The 23,206-nt window shown below is 49.4% G+C and overlaps 1 long non-coding RNA gene across 1 annotated transcript in view; it reads right to left on the bottom strand.

Annotated features, from left to right (window-relative positions):
- Positions 1-19,613: 19,613 nt before the first annotated feature.
- The window catches only part of LOC144806543 (uncharacterized), a 68,196-nt gene continuing 64,603 nt past the window's right edge, over positions 19,614-23,206 (bottom strand). Inside the window, exon 3 of the long non-coding RNA XR_013605827.1 lies at positions 19,614-19,880. This is a non-coding gene — a long non-coding RNA (uncharacterized LOC144806543). The remainder of the gene's footprint in view (positions 19,881-23,206) is intronic.

Here is a 23,206-nt window from a genome sequence, read left to right as displayed (position 1 = left end):
GAATATGTTGCGGCAGCATGACAGGAGCTATATGTGGTCCAACGGAAGTGGCTGCCAGTCGCAGTCCTGGCAGATGGTTATAAAGGTTAAGCACGGCACTGAACATTCATTTGGTGTCTATGCCTAGGAAAGATCTGATAGGACACCGTCTCTAGGCTCCTAATTGTAATTTGCCATATAGGACTGGAGACTACGTTAAGTCGTGTAGATCTATTAGTTTGGGTCAGCTACAGCGCACCAAGGTTTCGGTCAGGCGCATTTGATTCCATCATACGAGGCCAGCAATTGACTCTGGGGTGGGTGGATCTTCTGGGTATGCACCCCTAGGCTAGATGCAGGGATTGCAATGTCGGTACAGGAATTCTCATAGGGGTGCTGGCCAACAGTTGTGCCCCGGGTATGCGTGCAGTACACTAGTAACAAGTAGTAACAGCGCTTTACATGTCTAGCATCTGACGGGGGAAGCTGTTTGGGTGCAGTGGGAGAGGATAACGCTCATCGGGGTTGTTTGTTACCACTAATTGATCTATGCATGGGGCAGGCCAGGAGGTATGCCAGAAGGCATGAAACATCTTCACTAGAGCATGGTGGGTGTCAGGCAGTATCTGATACCAACAAGTAAATGGAAAGACAACAGACCACACTCAAAAGACAGCAAAGTTATTGACCGGTCATATACCCGGTCCCTTATATCTTACAGGAAGTAAGGTCAAGGTCAGGTCAAGGTCAGCAGTGGGTACCACAGGACGCTTCCTCTTGGTCATGAGCCTGCCTGCCCCATAGCTGGCCCAGCCAGATGGGTAGGAGTGGTTACCCGTAGAGGAGGGCAGGGACCTCAGACTGTGGGGTACACTGGTTGGAGGACTCTGGTTGATAAAGTGGATTAGAGCTCCTACATGTCATGTCATTCAGCTTGTCATTCTTGGCCCCGCTGATCTACGAGCGGGCGCGAGACCTACCAGAGCGCTTCCAGGCGCTGTGCTAACCTGACGCGCGATTTAGCAGCGTGCTTTTAATTCCTGTTCTGACATTTGCTTTGTTGTCTAATTTTGGTATTCCCTGTTTTTAAATGTTAGCGCCCTCACTTGCACCATAATAGTTTGACTCACCGCGTTTTGCGGGTCCCAGTCTCCTGTGGGCTGGCTGTAGGAGCCCTGTGCTTCAGTGGCGGCCATATTGGGTGAGGGGCGCGGGCGGTGCGGTCTAGTGGCGCAGGCGACGGACTGCTTATTAGGGAGCCATGCTTACGCGCAGCGGTCACGCGGAGCGGACGCGCCGGATCACTGCCGGAGTCACGCCAGAGTCCAGCCCGTCTGCGCCCGTCAGCGTCCCGGAGGCGGGCGGGGCGGCGGGCTGGGCTCCACCACCGTCTGACTCCGTCGTAGGGTCTTCTCGGCGCCACTATACATCATGTGAGCTGCGCTCACTTCGCCCTCTCCCCCCCCTCAAGGGGGCTGCCGTACCGTTTTTCCCGGTCGGTTTAGGGGTAAGTGCTGCTGCCCTGGATGCGGTTGGCGTCCGAGCTGTACCGTGTTCCTTTCCCCCAATAGACTGATCGAGCATGCTGGCCATCTCTGCATGCTGCTTAATACCAGATCTCTTGCCAGACATGCGCAGGATATTTTTGACCTTTTTAGATCTGGAAAAGCCCCTTTGTCTCATGTTAACTGAGACTTGGCTGGGGGATTTCTCTAACCCTGATGTGGCAGCGGCTATTCCTCCTGGCTATAACATCTATAGGCAGGATAGACTCAAGGGTAGGGGCGGAGGAGTGGCTCTGGTGGTGCAGGAGAGCGTGGCTTGTTCCATCCTGCCGGTTGATGACATCCGGGGCTCTGAGTCCCTTGCTTTTTCCATCGCCCTGGCACCTCACCAATCCTTCAAGGGTCTGTTGGTGTATAGACCACCTGGCCCTTTGGGCACCTTTTTTGAAGACTTTGAGTCTGTCCTATCTGGGCTGGCTCTGAAAGCGGTTCACTGCATTGTCGCTGGAGACTTTAACCTCCACATGGATGACCCATCAGACTCGGATACCATCAAACTCTTGGAGGCTACTGCCCCCTTGGGCTTAACGCCGTTTCTCTTGGGACCCACCCATGTGAAGGGGCATACCCTGGATCAGGTTTTTTCTACCATTCCCCTTGAGGTTAAGGAGATAATTCCGGTGCTGTGGTCTGATCATCGGCTGGCCACATTTTTGGTCAAAGGTTCGACGAGACCTGTTAACATGGGGTCTCTGCAACAGCGACGCGCCCACCGGGCTTATCATTCTGTAACGCCGGCAATGCTCGCGCAGGCAGCTCTTGATCACCCGTGCCCCCTTACGGGCGATCTTGAGAAGGACTTGGAAGCGCTGCAGGGCTGGCTATTGGACAGACTTAACGATCTTGCCCCAGTGATGGCCCCCCGTTCTACTTTGAAACGGGTTTCGGCCCCGTGGTTCACGGCGACACTGGCGACTGCCCGGCAGTCTTGCAGGGCGGCGGAAAGAGCTTGGCGTGCCCAATATGATCCTGAGGCAAAACTGCTTTATAAGTCTGCGGTGAAGGCTTATCAACGGGACATTCGTTCTGGGAAAAGGGTTTACCTTGCTGGGAGAATAGAGGCTGCCTCTAACTCCTGCAAGGAAATCTTTTCCATTGTGAAGGAATTTACAGCTCCCCGCTCGAATGTCGCCCACGATATGCCCTTAAAGTCCTGGGCCGCGGACCTTGCCAAGTTTTTTACTGACAAGATAAAGCTTATCCAGGACTCTCTCCAACTGGTGGTGCCTGCGGGTGTAACCTGTATAAGGGAGGACCTCCACCTGGCTGTTACATCAGGCCCGTCGCTGGCAGTCTTCCCTCTCCTGTCGGCCGCTGAGTCGTTAGGACTTATGGGCACACTCAAGTCCGGCTCGCCTCTGGACCCCTGCCCGGCAAAGTTTCTTTCTAGAATGGCGGAAGTTTTAAATCCCTTGGTCAACCCTCTACTTAATTCATCTCTGAGCCAGGGCTTGGTCCCATTAGCGTGGAAACAGGCTATGGTGATCCCCCTGTTGAAAAAGCCTGGCCTTGACCCGGAGGCGTTGGTCAATTATAGACCAATCTCTCTTTTGCCTGCCCTGATGAAAATTTTGGAGAAGCACATTCAAATGGCGCTCTCCAATTTTTTGGAAGTGCATGAGCTTTTGCATGCCTCCCAATCAGGCTTTCGCCCTAATCTCAGTACTGAGACAGCACTCCTGGAGGTGTCGGAAGACATCAAAGGAGTTCTGGACTCCGGAGGCAGGGCCATGCTGGTCATGTTGGACTTGTCGGCGGCGTTCGACACCGTCCCCCATGATGGCCTTCTCTCGAGACTTTTCGAGATAGGCCTCAGGGGGACGGTGCTCAGCTGGTTTTCATCATTTCTAGCCGACCGCCGACAAACGGTCTGGACCCCGCCGGACTCTGCTGTGATGCCGCCACTGGGTGTTGGGGTCCCTCAGGGCTCTATTTTGAGCCCGACCCTCTTTAACATCTTCATGACCCCTTTGGCGGCACTGGCGGAGTCTTTCGGAGCCCGGATCGTGTCCTATGCAGACGACACTCAGCTCCTCTTCTCCTGTGAGAGGGGAGGAGATTTTAACGGGGAGAGCATCCGGGATTGCCTTGGGGCTGTTTTCAGATGGTTTCATTTGAGTGGCCTCAAGTGCAATCCCGAGAAGTCTGAGGTGCTCTTCTTTGGGTGTGCGTCTGACCCTGACTGGCATGGCTGGTGGCCTATCAATATGTTTCCACCTTCCTCCCCATCTTTAGTTGCCAAGAATCTGGGGGTTAAGATGGACAAGGGCTTGTCGATGAGAGCCCAGATTCTGGGAGTGACGGGCACCTGCTTCGGTCTCCTGAAGGTACTAAGAAAGTTTCTACCCCTGTTGTCGGAAGAACATCGGAAACTCACTGTGCAGGCTCTGATCGGGTCCAGGTTGGACTATGCCAACGTCCTCTACCTGGGCCTGCCGGAGTATCTGCTACAGCGCCTCCAGGTGACGCAGAACGCGGCGGCAAGAGCCATTTATGGCTTAAATAGGCGAGCTAGGGTGGCGGGCCTCTTGCAGGCCCTACACTGGCTGCCTATCCGCAAGCGTATTATTTTCAAGACGCTGACTTTGGCCTATAAGGCCCTGCACTCTGGAGGCGCAAAGTACCTCCAAAGGAGACTGTCTTTTTACCATCCGGCCCGGGCGCTTAGATCGGAGTCTCAGTTTTTGGCTGTGGTGCCGCGCGTTCAAAGAGCCCGCATCGGGGGTCGCTCCTTTGGGTTGCGTGCCCCCCAGCTGTGGAACTCCTTGCCGCTGACACTTCGGGGCGCCACTAGCCTGCTGGTTTTTAGGAAAGGTCTCAAGACTTGGTTGTTTACTCTATAGGCCTTTCTTTCCCCTTTTTATTTTTATTCCCTCTCTGTTTTTATTGTCGTGTTATGTTATTCTCCTGTAGGTCTCGCTGTGAAAGCGCCGGGATACTCTTTTTGAGTCGCCGCGCGCTATACAAAAGAAACATAACATAACATAACATAACATGTCCTCTCCTGCTCACAGCTACATCCCAATCAGGGGGCTGGATATTCCACACCAGGGTGGGTACACCGAAACTGCTACACAACGTCCATGAAAGCCCGCAGTCAGACTGGGGGGGATTCGTCTCAAACTGTCCTCCCATTATCATCATCCACTGGTATGCTTCAGGGTTACTATAGCAGTAGTCCGGCAAGGGGGTCACTCACGCCAGGGTGGGGATAATAGCATGGTGACGCAGCATCTTTGATCGCTTGCAGACTGTGATGGACGTGCAGGCAATAGGAAAAGAAAGGGCAGGCATGTTATGCTTGTGACTTACCACAAGGCTACACTAGCCAAGAACACTGGCCCTGTGTACACTTGTCTCTCTTGGGGAAGAGGGATCAGTTGCTAGAGATGAAGTTCTCCGGGTGTAAGTTAGGCAACAATTGCGGGCATGTGCATTAGCCTTTTGCTTGCCTAGTCCACAGGGGGTTTTGAAGAAGATGGGTCTTCACCTGCTAAAAGTGGCGTGGACTTGTTTGCTCGACCGGGTATCCGCTGGATGTTGGTAAAGATGCGTGCCCATGTCCAGAGGTGGCATGGAAAGGTTTCTGGACCTGGAGAGGGGCTCGAGCATGCGAGATGTAGGTAAATATTCTTAAGTGCAAAGTGGAGTTTTTAGAAAGGTGTGCCGTGCTCAATTAAGGTCATTCAACAACTCAATTTCTTTATGTTGCCATGATCAATGGTTGGGTATATGTCCTTTCGCGTGTCTTCAGTGTGGCATGAGAGGCGGAATGCAGGAATCGGAGGCAGGTGGTGTTTCCACCACTTAGTTATTCGGTTTGGGGCCTATGCAAGCGCTGGGACAGTTTGCCAAAGATAGCTGCGGCACAGACCGTGGGGGGGTGTCTCCCCTCCTAACAGTGGGGCATCCACTTAAGAGGTAATGAGTTGTCTTCCATGGGTAGGAAGGCACTACTGTAAGAAAGGAAGTCCTCCAGGTTTAAGATAGCGACTATTGAGGGACATGTGAGTTATAGGGGTCATGGATAACCCCTTGCTTAGTGAAGCAGGAGCCTGGTCAAAGGAGGCCAGGAAGCCTCATGCAAAAGAGTTAACCGCGCCATAAGTTTATCCACCGAACAGAGTAGACATTATGTGTAAGTTTAGCAACCAGCTGGGGACCTGTGGGATATAGTGGCCTGAGATAGTGCCCCCGCTGGTGTGGCAGTACGCACAATCAAGGGAAGCATGGAGGTCTTTTGCAGGAAGGTTAACAGCACCATGAAAAAATTCACTGAGCAAAGGGGGTTTTGCTTTATCCATCATGGGTTGCTGCACACGAAGGCCACAGGGTGTTTTGATGAAGATGGCGTACACCTGTACAGAGTGGGTATGGACCTGTTCCTACTTGACCTGGGGGAGGCCTTAGAGCAGGGTGTAAGTAAGGAAGGCTATCTTGGTGGGCGGCTCTGGGGCGACGGTGGCCACACCCAGAGCTGTGGTGGAGTTACGGGGCGATCCAGAGGCTGTAAGGTACATATTGGGACCCTCTGTAAGAGCACAACAAGGGTGCAAAGGCCAAATATCCACAGGGAGGTCCTCCGGTTGGACCCTGGAGGAGCGACGGCGCCCCGTTAGTCCTACAGGTGGTTGTGGACCTGACCAACCAGGGGTTGCCTGGAAGACTCCGCCCCCCTATGGGGCGTGAGCAAAAGGTGTGGGCTGTGCGCCCACCGGTGGGAGGGGTCTTCCCTCCCCCAAAATATGGGAAAGACCGTTGGGCAGGGCCACGGTGTAATTTGGCTCATCGGGTGGCAGACGGCGAGGGGCTGCCTGCCTTGGGATCGCCCGTAAGCTAACCCACCAATCTTGGCATCTTTGTAATGCTAATAAACCTGCAGCAATGTTTCACCACAAAGAAGGTGTCTTGTCTGGTTATTTCTATATGCAATTGCTGCATGGGTGGATGGTGACTGTTGCCGATATTGGCACTATGCCGGCTGCCCGGGGTCCACGCAGGGGACCCACGAACAGGGTGGTCGCTTTAGTGCCACATGAGGGCACAGGCAGCAGCCTTCTAGTGTTTCGGACCCTCAGGGGTCCGGAGGGCAGGTCACTTCCGGTTAGAGGTAGGCAGGGAGGAGGTGTATATACCTTTCCCTGCCCACTGGGCGCCCTCTTTGCACATTTTCACGAACCCTGATGTTGTTTCCCACCCTACCACATACCAGGCGTGAAGCAGGGAGTCGTGTTATTTTTTTGTCTAATGTATTCTTTTGTGTTGCAGGCGGAGTTACAGGGCGATCCAGAGGCTGTAAGGTACATATGGGTACCCTCTGCAGTAGCACAACAAGGGTGCAAAGGCCAAATATCCACAGGGAGGTCGTCCGGTTGGACCCTGGAGGAGCGACGGCACCCCGTTAGTCCTACGGGCGGTTGTGGACCTGAGCAACCAGGGGTTGCCTGGAAGGCTCCGCCCCCCTATGGGGTGTGAGCAAAAGGGGTGGGCTGTTGGCCCACCGGTGGGAGGGGTCTTCCCGCCCCTAAAATATGGGAAAGACCGTTTGGCAGGGCCCCGGTGTAATTTGGCTCATCAGGTGGCGAGGGGCTGCCTACTTTGGGATCGCCCGTAAGCTAACCCACCAATCTTGGCATCTTTGTAATGCTAATAAACCTGCAGCAATGTTTCTCCACAAAGAAGGTGTCTTGTCTGGTTATTTCTATATGAGATTGCTGCATGGGTGGATGGTGAATGTTGCCGATATTTGCACTAAGTGCGCTACTACCATATGAAGCACTTGCAGAATGGAATGACATGCCAGCTAGCGGCTTTCTCCTGCATCATTCCCTTCTACCGACCTTCAGGGACAAATAGGGGACATGTTCATAGAAATGCCTACGCACCTGACCATCCAATACCAACACATCATGGGATGGGGCAAGCACTCACTAAATGGTTGGCTGACTCATTACGGCATCACATGGGGGGTGTCTCTTACACCACTGAGGCAGCGGCTGGAAACAGACAGAGGTTGCCCTTTTGAAGACAGGGATTGGGCTGAGATAGTAGGCAGCCCTGCATATATCCTGCGCAATGTGCGCTTTAAGCTCATACATGATTATGTGATTCAGAGAGCTTTCTTCACCACAGCAAAAATCAACACATTATATAAGCGAACAGATGCGGTATGCCCAGGTGCCAACTACTAAACGCTGACCTCCTTCATATCAGTCAATCAAGGAGCGGCCGCCTGATCTGGTCTTTCTGGTGCGGGGGACCATGGCGTTTGAGAGCTGGGCTGATCGTAGGGTCCTTTGAGGTGCGTGGAATTTGAGCCGACTGTTCAGGTATGCTGGCCTGGTGTCATGGAGGGCCTTGTTAGTATGGGTGAGCATCTTGAAGGAGACTCTAGCTTCGATGGGGAGCCAGTGGAGTGTGCGCTGGTGCTGGGAGATGTGGTAGTGTCTTGGCAAGTTGATGACCAGTATTGTGGCGGCGTTTTTGATATTGTTCAGCTTGCGTGTGAGGTTTATTTTTATTCCCGCATAGAGGGCGTTGCCGTAGTCGAATCTGCTGGTGACCACGGTGTGAGTGACGGTCATTCTGTGTTCTAGGGGGGATCCATTTGAAGGTGTTGCGTAGGAGGCGGAGGGTGTGGAAGAAGGAGGACGAGAAGGCGTTGATCTGGTAGTCAATTTTGAGTTCGGAATCCAGGATGATTCCCATGTTGCGTGCCTGGTCCGTGGGGGTGGGCGGGCTTCCAAGGGCCGGTTGCTACCAGGTGTTGTTCCAGGCATCGGGGTGTAAGCCCATGATGAGTACTTCAGTTTTGTTAGTGTTTAGTTGTAGGCAGCTGTTTTTCATAAATTTGAAGACGGCTTCCATGCCTTCTCGAAAATTGTGTCTGGTGGTGTTGGGTTCGTTGGATAGGGAGAGAATGAGTTGGGTGTCGTCTGCGTATGACACAATGTTGAGTACGTAGGTTCTGACGATGGGGGCAAGCGGAGCCAATTAGACGTTGAAGAGCGTAGGGCTGAGGGATAAACCCTGGGGTAATCTGCAGGTGGTTGGTGTAGGGTCCGAGAGGAAAGGGGGAGCCTGACCCTCTGCATTCTGCCGGAGAGGAAGGAGCGGCTCCAGTCGAGGGCCATGTCTTGAATCCCTACATTGTGGAGTCTGCGTATTAGGGTGTGGTGTGTTGAACGCCGCTGAAAGGTCGAGGAGGATGAGGGTTGCTGTTTCTCCTTTGTCCAGTAGGGTGTGGATGTCGTCTGTTGCGGCGAGGAGGGCGGTTTCCGTGCTGTTATTTTTTCTGAAGCCGGATTGGGAGTTGGCTGTTGATGGCTTTCTCGATGACTTCCCTGGGAACGGGAGATGGGCCTGTAGTTTTTGAGGTCAATGGTTCATATGCTTTGGGCCTGCCCGTTATTAAGTGATTACTGGCAACAGGTCAGTGACGCACTGGTGGCGTGAAGTGGTCGCACTCTCGCACGCACATGGGAGGAATGCATACTCCATCTCTACCATAGAGGTAAGAGATGGAATGTCACCACTGGATTTTTAGACCTGGGCATCCTGGCGGCCAAGCGTCTGAGCACAAGGAGGTGGAAGAGGGCCTGATCCACTGGTTCTACAGGCCTGGAGACAGTCCCTCCTGTTGTGGGCTAGGGCGGAGGGAGCAGCCCTGCGAACTGAGGACGCCCTGGGGCTTTGCAAGCAACCAATTGTGACACAATGGGAAGACAGGACCTTCAACAGGCGCACACAAACGACACCTAGACCGTCCTCCGGCCTTCCACTGTTGAACCTAGCATCAAACATCACAAAGCACACCCCGGGCGCTGAGCCTAGCTGTAGCAAAGCGGAACGCACCCTTGCAACCGTCAACAAGCAGCTGGCCGCCTTCCTCGAGACGAACGGATCCCTCGACCTCTCGCAGTCTGGCTTCCGGGCCAACCACAGCACCGAGACCGCCCTCATCGCAGCCACCGATGACATCCGAGCCCTGCTCGACAACGGGGAAACTGCGGCCCTCATCCTCCTGGACCTCTCCGTGGCATTCGACACTGTCTGCCACCGCACCCTGGTGCAGCGCCTCAGCAACGTCGGAATCCAAGAAAAGGCACTAGAATGGATCATCTCCTTCCTCGCCGGAAGGACACAGAGAGTCCGCCTCCCCCCGTTCAAATCCAAGGCCACCGAAGTCATCTGCGGCGTACCACAAGGATCATCTCTCAGCCCCACCCTCTTCAACGTCTACATGAGCCCCCTTCCGGCCATCGCATGCCAACACAACCTCAACATCATCTCCTACGCCGACGACACCCAGCTGATCCTCTCCCTCACCAACGACCCCGCCACCGCCAGAGCCAACCTACACGAAGGGATGACAGACGTAGCCGAGTGGATGATGAACAGCCGCCTGAAACTGAACTCAGACAAGACGGAAGTCCTCATCCTGGGCTCTTCACCCTCCGCATGGGACGACTCCTGGTGGCCCACCGCCCTGGGCAGCGCACCCAACCTCACAGACCACGCACGCAACCTGGGCTTCATCCTGGACTCCTCCCTCTCCATGACCAGAAAAGTCAACGCCATCTCCTCGTCGTGCTTCAACATCCTGCGCATGCTACGTAAGATCTTCCGGTGGATCCCCACCGAGACCAGGAAGACGGTCACCCAGGCCCTCGTCACCAGCCGGCTGGACTACGGCAACTCCCTCTACGCCGGAACAACTGCCAAACTCCAGAAGAGACTCCAGCGGATCCAGAACGCCTCAGCAAGACTCATCTTTGACATCCCCCGACACAGCCACATTTCCGGACACCTGAGAGACCTGCACTGGCTCCCGGTCAACAAGAGAATCACCTTCCGTCTCCTCACCCAGGCACACAAAGCCCTACACAACCAAGGCCCAAGATACCTCAACAGCCGCCTCAACTTCTAGACTCCCACACGCCAGCTTCGATCGACCAGCCACGCCCTCGCCGCCGTCCCCCGCATCCGAAGAGCCACCACAGGAGGAAGGTCCTTCTCCTACCTGGCCGCCAAGACCTGGAACTCCCTCCCGACCCACCTCCGCCTGACCCAAGACCACCTCGCCTTCAGGAAGCAGCTCAAGACCTGGCTGTTCGAGCAGTAGCGGACCCCCCCCTCCCCAAGCGCCTTGAGACCCTCCGGGTGAGTAGTGCGCTATATAAATGCATTGATTGATTGATTGCACGTGATCGCCCTCACTCCTGGGGCACCTTGCTTACCACTGACTGCCCTTTATTACATGATCCACCCCTGAATCACAACAAAGCAGTGGCCCAACTGGTGGAGCTGGAGGGATATTATGGGTAGGAATGGACGGTGAGACATGTGTGGGCAAAGTTAGTTGGTTTCAATAAGCCTATGGACATGCGGGCGCTAATGAATACATAGATAAATAAACGATGATCTGTAAGAATTGAGCTATGATCAAACGTTCCCCCCCCCACTTGCGAGCAGAACTCAAACACCTTTCCTTTCGCAGATCCCTAAAACATTGCTTTTTCCCTAAATGGGTGAACCCCTCATTGCTGTTACTGCTAGCTCTGGGATGCCTCCGGGTAGCCATGCGCTATACAAATGTTATTTCAATTCAATTCAATTCAATGTTGGGCACACTCATCACACCGGGGTGCGGAATGGGGTATTGTATAGCTCAGTAGTTACCCCTGTTAATGTTCAGAACTGTTATTGGTTTCGACTACTTACTGATTGACACCTGCGTAACATATTGACTGGGCAAGTGGCACTCCAGCGCAGAAATGCATCTCATTCCCAACCTGATCCGACATTGTGCGCAACAAACACACGCTGGACAATTGATGGGGAACACCCTTAAATAAGTTTATTGGAGGGCGCAGAGACATATCCTCACTTAAGTATGGCTGGAAGCAGTCTATATGATGTTATATATGCGCAAAGCCAATTATAAATGTACCGGACAAACAACAATAAACAGATATAAAAGAGGGAAAGAGATATTCACTGTGCTATAGCTGTAGCTTCCTCAGCTGTTGTTGGTAAAGGGTCTTTTCCTAAGTGATAAGCTGGCAAAAAATGCTTGGTTGGGCGTGTTTTCTCCCCTACCCAGCCCCCCCTGTCTGACTGACAATTCCGCTGTGAGAGGTGATCCCACTGTGTGAGGAAAGGCTGATAGGCATCTTTGCAACAAAATATTAGGATTCAGGATGTCATTGTTGGAGGAACGCTGACTTGTTCCAAAGGTATGACGGGCAACTGAGGAGAAGTGTGGAGAGAAGAACTCACACTCCAAGCTTCAGTGGTGCCCTGGATAAGAGGGAGGATATGCTTGGTCCACAGAAAGAGGCCTGAGAAGATTCTGCCAATTTTAGATTGATCAGCCTGTTTAAAAATGTAGCTGATGTTCTAGTGAAGTTTATTTTTATGCCTTACAAGAACAAATTGATGATGCTCTGTCCTGCTTTTGACCCTAAAGGGATTCTGTCTGTCAAAACCCACAGTGGATTAATGTCTCACACTTCTCCTGATAGGTGAATAAATATGTTCAAGAGAGGAAATGTCTCATATTGGCTGCATTCATTCTGTCAGTAGGTCGGCTTGATGTTATAGAATAAAAAGGTTGAATTTTGAGTGTATCCACTATGATTAGATCATTGTTTCATGATCCTTGAGTGGGAGTAAATGACACGTGGCAAGCCGTGAGGTACAATTCACAATATGTTGTAGGAAGAGGATACATTAGAGGGATTTGTTAGTTGAGAAAATTACGCATATGGACAGATCCCTGGTGATAAATACCCCTGACACTTGTGCATGCCTTAGAGATGAATGTTGGGCAGTTGCGGGATGAGGAATGGACGTTTGCTCTGATGGCCTCTCATGAGGCTGCAATTTCGAAGAGCCTAATCCAATTCAGATACCTATAAAGGTTTTAGTTGACCCCTGGGTGATTATGGAAAATTGTCTGAGGCTCTGGACTAGAAGGCTTGCATTGTGGCCGCACACCGGGGTTTTTTATCACATGGTTTGCCTATGTCCAATCTTAAAGCCCTTCTGGAAGGGAATATTTGGAGCACTGCTGAGAGTCCTTAGGAGATCACAGAGGTGCTGTCCTAAGCTAGCCCTGCCACACATCATGAAGGACGAGGGTTTCACATGATTTTGATAAGTTGTGTCTCTTTTTGGGGAAGAGGGACATAGCATAACACTGGAGAGATGCAACTGAACCCAGTGTAACACAACGGACACGTCAAATGGACTGTTCTTGAATGCTGCAACAGCCAATCTATGAGGCCTGGGGATCCTCTCACAAGCACGCCAACATCTGGGACCTCTGGAAGGCGATAAATGATTGAGCTGTACATACGACTACTCTTGATTTGACGCCGGAAACACATTAAGGGTCAGAATTAGCTCGCTTGCACTGTATCTAGAGCTCATTGTTAGGAATTATATTATTACTGTGGGGATCACTGATATTTACATAACGTTGAGTAAGGATACACATGGTTCATGTGTGGAAAGTGGCCTACTGTATTTTATATGTGTCCTGTTTATGTGCAATATTTTTAAAACCTAAAGAAAATCACTTTAGAGTATCTTATTGTTTATCAACAACTCTTCATTGTTCCACATACTAAAAACCCCCACTCATCGCCACACTACCCCCCTCCGCCATTTCAAATCATTAAAGACTGGTGTAGTCTCAGTGAATTATTTTTGCTATTTGGGGATTCTATTTGTGGGCAATGGCTCACGGACACAGCATGGACTGAATACTAGAGCCAAAAGGAGTAGGGTCTCCCAGGTGGTTATTTTTAAGTTTGCTTCTAAACTGGGTAGCTGACCCATTAAGGAAATGGTAGCTATATATAAAGCTCAGCGCGTGACTACTGCTATGTACCGGGCTGGCCTTTGCTGCCATGCTAACGACTATGCCCTACAAATAGACTAAAACAAATTCTTAAAACGGCTTTTATGTTTGCCACTTTGTGCATCAGCTACCATGCTCATAATGAGGTTGGCTTGCAGTTCTCAGAAGACCACCTTTTGGTGAGACCCTTTTAATTATGCATATCCCTCTGGGCTAAGGAAGAGACCAGGTTCTCTAGAACTATTATCCTTGACTGTTTAGCCTTGGACAAGGCCGTAAGTATACCCTGGCTATCCGACATTGACTCTTGCCTTGGTAAATTGTTCAATCTGGTCTGACCCTACCCAGTTCACATTACTAGCCAAGAATAGGATTAAAAATATATTTTTCCAAACTAGGTTGGATAACTGTGAGTTAGATGATGAGAACAAATCATCAGCAATATTCTAGAAGTCATTCGATAAGGAGGAGGGCAACAACAATAACCTGTTATATGTAGCACCGCTTTGTGCTGACAAGGCTGAGATGTGGTATTGTGTGTCACCTAGTTGCCTTCCCCCATATGAGGTCTTGCCCCTCTGATATGTCTTTTTGTCTCCGTGATGGTGAGAGCAAACAAAGCACCATGCACGGTTTATTGCTCTGCAAACTGTACGAGAACTTTAGGTCCCTCTACTTGAAACTTATGTCTGTTGCCAGAATATCAGATCTTATAAAGCTGCAATGAAAAACTTGGTGACATTAGGTGACCCCTTTATGTGTTACAATGTTGCACTCTTTATATTGAATGCTATTAAAGTAAGAAAAGCATACTGCAACAGCTAAGGAATTGAAAACTATGTCGTTTTTACTTTTTAAATCTGACCTATTCAATTTTTAGATGTATCTAAATTACTGATTGTTGTCTAGTATTATATATTAATTATTAATTGTATATATGAATTTTGGAGACGATAAGACTACTTTTTACATGCTACTCTGTTGCAATAGAAAAGGGGTGGTATACTCTACTTTGTTTTATGTACTAAATAATCTTGAGTTTTGGATGATGTGACAGGGGTTTTATTGCTTGTTTTTATATATGCACTTTTATTGTTGTATTTTTTATTTCATCTGAATAAAGTTAATGAATTAATTTATAGGGCCTGGGTGTAGTTCGCGGATTTTTGCTACAGGGAACTCTGAGAAGAAACAAAAAAACTCCACGAAGTTCCGCGAGTGGTGGAGTGCAGTGTGAACTACAGTTTGTGCTCGTATTCCTGCAGCTCGGGTAGAAATTCTACCCGAGCAGCAGCTCGTGCTTGCGTACTTACCATTGTGATCGTGAACTTACCGCTCCCAAGCGGGAAAAAACTCCACTGCACATTGCGAAGAGGAGTGTTAGGCACTCCGCGAGCTCCATATCACAGAGGACGATTGGGTACATCATTTCGAGGGTATTTTCCAGTCGGAAACCCTGCCAACTGAGGGGCAGGAAAGGGTGGAAGGCAAGTCAGAACTTATATTCACCACGCAAGGTCTGTCTAAAAACAAGGCCCCCGCGCCAGATGGGATGCCGCCAGATCTCTACATCGCCCACGTAGAAACCTGGGTGCCAGTCCTCACAGCTGTTAGCAATGCTGCAGTCTAGGTTGACCGCCCACATTCTTGGGCTTTATTGATTATAGTCCCAGTATTTAACAAGCATTTACAATGCAACGGTTTCGCCTTTGGAAAAGTTTGAGCTATTGGCATTGTAAATGACAAAATGTGTATTTATGTGTTGGTTTTGAAAACCGATAAATAAATGGCATTGTCATTTACATTGCCAATAGCTCTAACTTTTCCAAAGGCGAAACCGTTGCATTGTAAATGCTTGTTTATAGGGATAGGGAGATGAAGTAATTTTCCCAGGATCACAGGATTTTGAGCCGATGCTAAGGCTTGAAGCTGGATTCCCAATTCCAAAGTCCACAGCTCTGGCCCTTAAGCCACATTCAGAGTGCAGGGAGGGAGGCAGGAGAAGCTCCATGAAAGCTTGGCTCCTTATCGGCCCGAGGTTCCATGAGGACCTCAAGCTGAGTCAGGCTTCAGGCTGGAGCCCGGCTCAAGCTTGAAGTGGCTAGCCCACTTCTACTTGATATGCTGAACATGTAGCTCCTGGCCGCATCATAGCACTTAAAAAAAGTTTTTAGCCATGCTGCATTGCAGCCACGCTGCTGAATAACATTGCTAAAAACAGTTTTAAAGCCAATAGCTCCCGTAGACTAGACGTGTTGGCTTTGCCAATGCTCTTTTTAAGCCATGCTGCATGACAGCCACTCTGCTGTACAACGTGGCTAAACACTGACAAAGTCAATAGCTCTCGTCTCATAGGCGAGACCTATTTGCTTAGCCAATTATTGTTTTTCATCTGATGCTCTTTCGATGATAAGCCCCCTTATCTATGGACATCAGCTCAAACTCCAACTTCTGCGCTCACGGGTTTATTTATGCCTAGCCATTACCTGAAATTGTCTATCCAATATATTATTTCAAACTGAAGAGTTGTTTTTACCGTTCATCCATAATAATTTGTCTTATTGAAAGTGGTCAATGTCTAATAATAGGGCTATTAGGCCCATCAAGTTGCCTGGTACAAAACTGTAAACTCCCTCTCAAACTCCATTGTTTTCATACATGAGTACTACACTCTAGTGTTTGTCCCGGGCCTTTATGAAGTTTGTTACTCATTCCGCTCCCACACTACTCCGGTAGGAAATTAAAGAGAGAAAGAATAAAAACCAAGGTGCTCAAAACGTAAAAGGAGTCATTTGTTTCACTGTAGTTTATAGATCCTTTTGTCTCCCTTCGTGTCACATAAAATGATTTATTTATAGGTCCCTTTTCTGCAGTGAAATGTAAACACTGGGGATGAAAGGGCAAGAAGAGTACACGCATTAGAATATTTTCCAAGTCTACTATAGAATATCCTATAAAGCAAGAATACAAAAACAAACAAAATTGTCAACATCATAGGTATTTTAATATAGAACATACATTAAACTTGCTAAAGTGAGCTTTTGTAGAACCTAGTCATACATTTAGGCCGCAGAGAGAGAGAAAGAAAGATGGATGGATGAATGGGCCACAGTTACAAAAAGGCCAGATTGGACAATGTGGTCCACATAATATCCCACGCATTGCCGTGTGCAGAGAAGAGCTCGGGGTAATTGTATTGTATTGTATTGTAATTGCATTTATATAGCACTTACTACCCCTGACGAGGCGTCGAAGCGCTTTTTCGGCGGGTTGCACGCTACTCCGGGACCCATAGAGGATTAGTGTTGAATTAGTATAGTGAAACATGCAAGTACATTTTAAGTGGTGGATAGGTTAGTCAGTTATTTGGATTTGGAATGATAGCAGAAGGATAGAGTAGGCCAAAGGTTTGTATTTATTTATCGCTCACTTGTTGACGCACGCTATTCAGGGAGCCTATAAAGGATTAGTGGTGGATTAATACGGTGAAATATGAGGTAATTTCAGTGGTGGATATTAGTCTGTTACTTGGAGTGAGAAGGATAGCGGTTGGATAAAAGGGGAAGAAAGATTTGCATTCATATAGCACTTGTTACTCCTGATGGGTGTTGAAGCGCTTTTCTGGCGAGTAGCACGCCACTACTGAACCCATAAAGGATTAGTGTTGAAAATTAGCATAGTATAAATATGTTCAGACCTTCATCAGGATCGCCTCCTTCCTTGGATTTTCTTTAAGGAATGCAGAATAACAACAGTATACAAATTGCAAAGACTTGAACTTTTAGACTGTGAGAACTTGTCAAATAATAATTCAAGTTTTCTAATTATGTGCCAAAAAACAATCAACGGCAGAGGCAAAAACTATATACTTTCATGTGTTGGTGTTTATCTTTTTTTCTTCCCAATGCAAGTTTTTCTATATCTGATGGGCTGTCACTCGCCCAGGCGTTTATTGGATATTCTATCCCTGGCTTGTCCCGCAGCTGCTTTTCTTTAGAAGTACGTTTGCTAAGAACGACGTCAGGAGCCTTTGTTACTTCCGTCTTACCTTTGTATGGAGGCAAACAATATGTTATATGAATCCTAAACAAACAGGGCGCTGACGTCTTTGTCGCATCGCTGACATATTTCTCCACCTTCTTTTGTTCTCTTAATAGGAACTCGACGATTGTAGCTTGATTTAAAATAAATATCACAGTGCTACGAATTTGCTGGTCCCTCCTGCTGTTAATTCGCCCATAAGCGATCTCTGTGTGGCGCATAAGCAAAGACAGGCGCATTAGTGGCTGCATTTTTGCCAGCACAGCGATAGTTAAAAATGAAGAAACATCAGACAAGTTCTCCAGTGCACAAATATTGCTGGTCTGAAGGAGTATTATGGTAAAGCGCGATTATATCTTAACTGTGCCGAGCCATTGCACACAGAAAATGTTTCCTTTATACAGTGAATGTGCACAACACTGCCACCTAGTGTCTTATATTTAAAATGTTAGTCTTCCTGGAACCGATTCACAAACAAATATGGGAAAGAAAGTTCGTGTGTTTGGTGTTTGCATAGTTCATTATGTACATAAAGAGGCCTATGCACAAGGGCAGACCAAGCAAAAAAGAAGCACGCAACTACGCACGCACAAACAGACACGTGGCACAAGCACAACACACATGCAGGCACCCATGCTAATAATAAAGGACTGCGCCCCACAACACTATTTATATACACGAACACACACACATACTTGCACAGCTGGCAAAGCTCTCAAGTGTGACACTTTCACAACATTCGACTTACTAGGATTTTTAAGCCAATCTTAATCGGTGCTTGAAATGGAAAACAAGCACTCACCTGGGCTTCCTCCGGCGGCCGTGGTCGGCAGGCATGGAATGACCAAAACAAACACAGAAGAAAAAAAACGAAACTCCGCCCACCGCCGCGATGACGACATCGCAGAGGCGGAGAGGGAAAAAATCGCGGGAACGCCCCCGAATCTGGTCCGGCCTTGACGGACAGATCCGGCTCCCAATGGCTAGCCTCCATTTATGGAGCTAGCTAATGGGAGGTGGGGGACGTTCCGATAGCCAATATGGTAAACAAAAGATTTCACCTGCGCGAACTGCTTGCGCAGATCGCCAGGTCGAAACCTAAAAAGGGAGATAGGGACAGGACCTACTGCTATAGGTCCATTTCTCTTCTGGAATCTGTGGTGAAGGTGGTGGGCTGCATGGTACTTGACACACTTGTATCCTGGGTTGATGAAAACAAATTTTTTTGGGATATCCAAAACGGCTCTCGCCCAGGTCGTTCCACTGCGGAACAGTGTTTAAACCTGTACATGGTTCTGAACAAATACACTGTGGCTCGTTCCAGCCCCATATACCTAGCCTTCATGGACCAGTTCTCAGCATTCGACTGTGTCAATAGGTCCAAGCTGTGGCAGTTGATGTCCTCGATTGGCATTGACAGTAATATGGTTTTATTTCTGAGGGATCTTCACCGTGATTCAACCGCCGTTGTCCGCTATTCAAAGGATCTGAAAGTGTCCAGTCAGCTTGACTTCAAGGGAGGGGTGTGTCAGGGGTACATTTTAGCACCCTTTCTTTTTAACCTATATATTTTGGCCACAAATGCTGATTGTCCCCAGGTTGGCGAGCGCAGCCTGCCAGTCCTATAGGAGGGCAGGTAGGGGCCTACAACTTCTTCTGAATTATTTTGTCCTTTTTATGAAGGACTTGGACCTTTCGTTTCATCATGCCAAGTCATTCATTATGCAGGTGGGACATCATAAAGCTAAGCAGTTCACTTTTAAACTCAGACTTTCGTCAATGCTGAAGACCACTGTTTTCTCCTATTTGGGAGTTGTGTTTGACGATTCCCTCAGTTGGTGCTCTTGGCTTACTTGGAAGAAAGGGGATCTAGGGAAAGCTTTTGCAGCTGTTTTTAACTTTGCCAACAGAGTCAGAGGGAAGCCAAGAGGGCCTCTTTTGAAGATATATGAAGCCAAAAATATCTCAAAGGTTAGTTATGGGAGTGAGATATTGGGCCACATTGGGGTAGGGGCAGTGCAAAGTGCTGAAAACTCTTTCCTGCGATGGCCCTTTCTGTCCCACAAAGCACCCCGTTTTATGTTGTGCACGAAGAATCAAATTTTTGCCTAGCTTAGTAACGGTAAGTTTCAATTCTATTAAGGACACGGAGGCGAGGATTATGCTTTTCTTTCTTCACTTTATTAACAAAAATTATTTCACAGCAGCTTCAGAAAAAGTCTTAAACATTTTTATCCCAATAGAGGAAAAAAACAATCCAAAGAAGAAACCAACAGACTACAATATCCATGAGTCCATAAGGTAGGATCAGCCACAAGTCCTTCCACAGTGTCTATGCACCCAAGAAGATCCCTCACAACGCTGGCCTTCCTCTTTCTTTGCGCGTACGTCACTGAATCACTGATCTTGTTTTGAACCATCATGTCCTGAAACAAAAACATACTGTGTAAAGAGTCTGAAAAAAAAAGGTATACCACCAGATTTATCTAACACGGCTACTGAGTTGTACATATCATGTAAATTTAAAACCGAAAAGAGGTTACTTACCGCCTTACGGGCGGGTTCGCACAGCTGTGCTGAGGGTGGGATAATCCTCGCCTCCGTGTCCTTAATAGAATTGAAACGTACCGTTACTAAGCTAGGCAAATTTCGATACTATGTCAGGACAGGAGGCTCCGATTATGCTAGTTTAAAGCTTGCTCCCCACCAAATGTGCAATATCCACAACTGGTTTAAAATAGAACCGCTTGAACGTGGAATCCGAGGACCAATCTGCAGCTCGCATCAAATCTTCCAAGCGAGTGCCCAAGGAAAAAGCCTTCGAAGCCATTGCGCCCCCAGCTGAATGAGCACCGAATTGTTTTGCATCAATACCTGCTTCTTGCATGACCCAACGCACCCTCCTAGCAATGGTGGGGGAAGAGACTGCCTTGTGTGGTTTCCGTAGTGCAATAAGAAGTTGTCTTTCGCCCGGAGGGAGTAACTCTGAGGTTAATCTTCATAAGACGTGAGGCACTGCACCACACATTGCTTGGGCATATCATCAAAAGCCGGATACGAAATTGTCCTGGAGGCAGATTTCGTTCGCCGGCCAATCATAAAGGTCACTCCCTCTGGGGAAAAAACCTGTGCCGAAATGTCGAGTGCCCGCACATCTGAAACCCTGTGACAAGAAACCAAGCATAGCAACATGGCCAACTTAGCCGAGAGTTGCTTCAAGGAAAGATATTTGTTAGGTTGCCAAGACAAAAACAGGTTAAGGACTAAATAGACATCCCACAAAACTGAGTAACGTGGTTCCGGGGGTAGAGATAAACGTATACCCCGCAAGAGTCGCCGAACAAAAGGGTTTCTCCCACCGGCGCACCATCAACCGGGCTATGGCTTGCTGAAATAGCGGAGCGCAGAGCGTTAATAGTCCAGTACGCCAGATCTTCGGACGCCAACTCTGCTAAGAAATTCAACATGGGAACAATTCCTGCGACCACAGGATCCAAATCCCTTTGAAGACACCAACGTAGCCACCTCGACCAGGCTGACCGATAACGCTTTGATGTACTATTAGCCCAGGCCCTTGACAAGAGGCTCTCAGCCGGTTCTGAAAGGCCTGGGAGCGACCAGCGACTCCTGAAAGACGCCATGCCATGAAGTGGAAGAGAGCCATGAGCAACCAGGTGATGCTGGTCTCTGGCCGGGTTCTGAAGAAGATGAGGAAAGAGGGGGTGTAGGATTGGAATATCCCAAGAAAGTTCCAGAAGAACTGGAAACCAAACTTGGTACCTCCAAAGCGGTGTCACCAGCACCACCTCTGCCTTCTGACGGCGGACTTGAGCCGCCAATCTCACGAACGGAGGAAACGCATAGCTCATTTCCTGACCCCAGTCTTGAAGGAAAGCGTCTGTCGCCTGCGGTAGAGAATCCGGCCTTCAGCTGAAGAACCTCGGAAGTTGATGGTCCAGGCGATAAGCAAACAGGTCTATCAAGAAAGGGCCCCAAAGGGCGACCAACCACCTGAAAACCTGAGAATACAGCTTCCACTGGCTGGAGTCCCGCAAATGACGGGGATGCCAGTCTGCCACATGGTTGGCTTGCCCGGCAGGTACTCCACCGTCACCGAAATGTGGCGAGCCAGACAAAAAACTCCAAAACTCCTTCGCCAAGTTCGCCAGGGTTTGAGAGCGAGGACCGCCCAGGTGGTTGATGTAATGCACCGCAGAGACGTTGTCCATTCTGAGGAGGACACATGAGCAAACTCTGTCCTTGGTCCAAAATTGAAAAGCGAAAGAGCCCGCCAAATGCTCCAGGCAGTTGATATGGAGCTCTTGCTCGTCTAACGACTAAGCGCCTCCAGTAGAAAAATCGCCACAGCGGGCTCCCCAACCCGACCTGCTGGCGTCGGACTGTATGACAATGTCGGGGGTGGACCCGAAAATTGCCCTGCCACCAGGCCATCTCCTCTTTGACCTCGTCCGTCATAGGAACCGACTGATCGTATGACAAGCCTTTCCTGAGGTGATGCGCCTTCAGGCGTTGCAATGCCTGGTAGTGCAGGGGCCCCGGAAAGATTGCCTGGATGGACGAGAAAAGCAGCCCCACCAGTAGGGCAATCTGGCAGAGGGAGGTCTGATATTTTGAGATGGTTTAACGCAATAGATGTCGCATCTTGGTCATCTTTCGAGAAGGAAGGCTTAGCGACGCGTGGACTGAATCCACCACAAAACCCAAGAAGACTATGTTCTGCGTCGGGGAGAGGACTGACTTGTCCCCATTGATAATGAACCTCAAGTTTTGCAGGAGAGAGACCGTCTGCCGGACCTGAGCAGCCAGCTTCTGAGGGCATTGCACCATAATGAGGATGTCGTCCAAGTAAACAAGCATCCGAACAGCCTGACTCTGAAGGAACTCCACTGCAGGATGGAGGACCTTTGTGAAGCACCAGGGCGCGGCGGACAGCCCGAACGGAAGGAGGTGAACTCGTAAACCTGCTGCCTCCAATGGAATTGAAGAAACCGGCAGTGTGGAGGGTGGATTGGGATGGCTAGGTAGGCGTCTTTGAGGTCCAACCTTGCCATCCAATCCCCCGTGAGCAGAACGTCCCGAAGGAGGTGGATCCCCTCCGTTTTGAAGTGCCGGTACACCAACCAACCAATGAACTCCTTCAAGTTGATGACTGGCCGACGCCCCCCATTGGTCTTCTCTACCAGGAAAAGATTGCTAAAAAAAACACGGGGCTGCAGATCTGACCGACAGATTGCTCCTTTGCGTAGAAACTCGGACACCTCCTAGTCGATCAAACTGGTGTCTGCTACTGAAAAACTGATGAGACAAGGAAGTTTTGTTTGGCGGGGTGAATCGTAAAACTCTATGTGGAAACCCGAAACTGCCTGTAAGACCCAAGCATCGCTTGTAACCTCCCTCCAGGCCTCTTGAAAGGCCGCTAACCGACCCCCAATACAGACCTGAGAAGGGGAAATCAGACTTACCGCTGGGTGCAGGACCGCCTGCGTTGTTCCTGTATACTCCTCGGCCACAGGATCTCTGTCCTCTTGACAAATAGAAGATGATGAAATTGGGGTTAGTATTATACTGACCCCGCCCGGAGCATTGCCCACCACTGGGATTGTGTTGTCCACCACGGCCGGTCGCTCGGCCCCTACCATGACCGGCCCCATTTGAAAAACGAGACTGAAAGACCCGCTTAATGTTGGATTGGGCTTTGCCTAAACTAGTGAAAGTGGCCACAAATTTCCCA

This window comes from Lissotriton helveticus (genome assembly GCF_964261635.1).
Source record: "Lissotriton helveticus chromosome 1_1 unlocalized genomic scaffold, aLisHel1.1 SUPER_1_unloc_82, whole genome shotgun sequence".
Lineage (NCBI taxonomy): Eukaryota > Metazoa > Chordata > Amphibia > Caudata > Salamandridae > Lissotriton > Lissotriton helveticus.
Note: the sequence above shows the minus strand (reverse complement) of the source record. Positions and strands in the feature narration are given on the sequence as shown.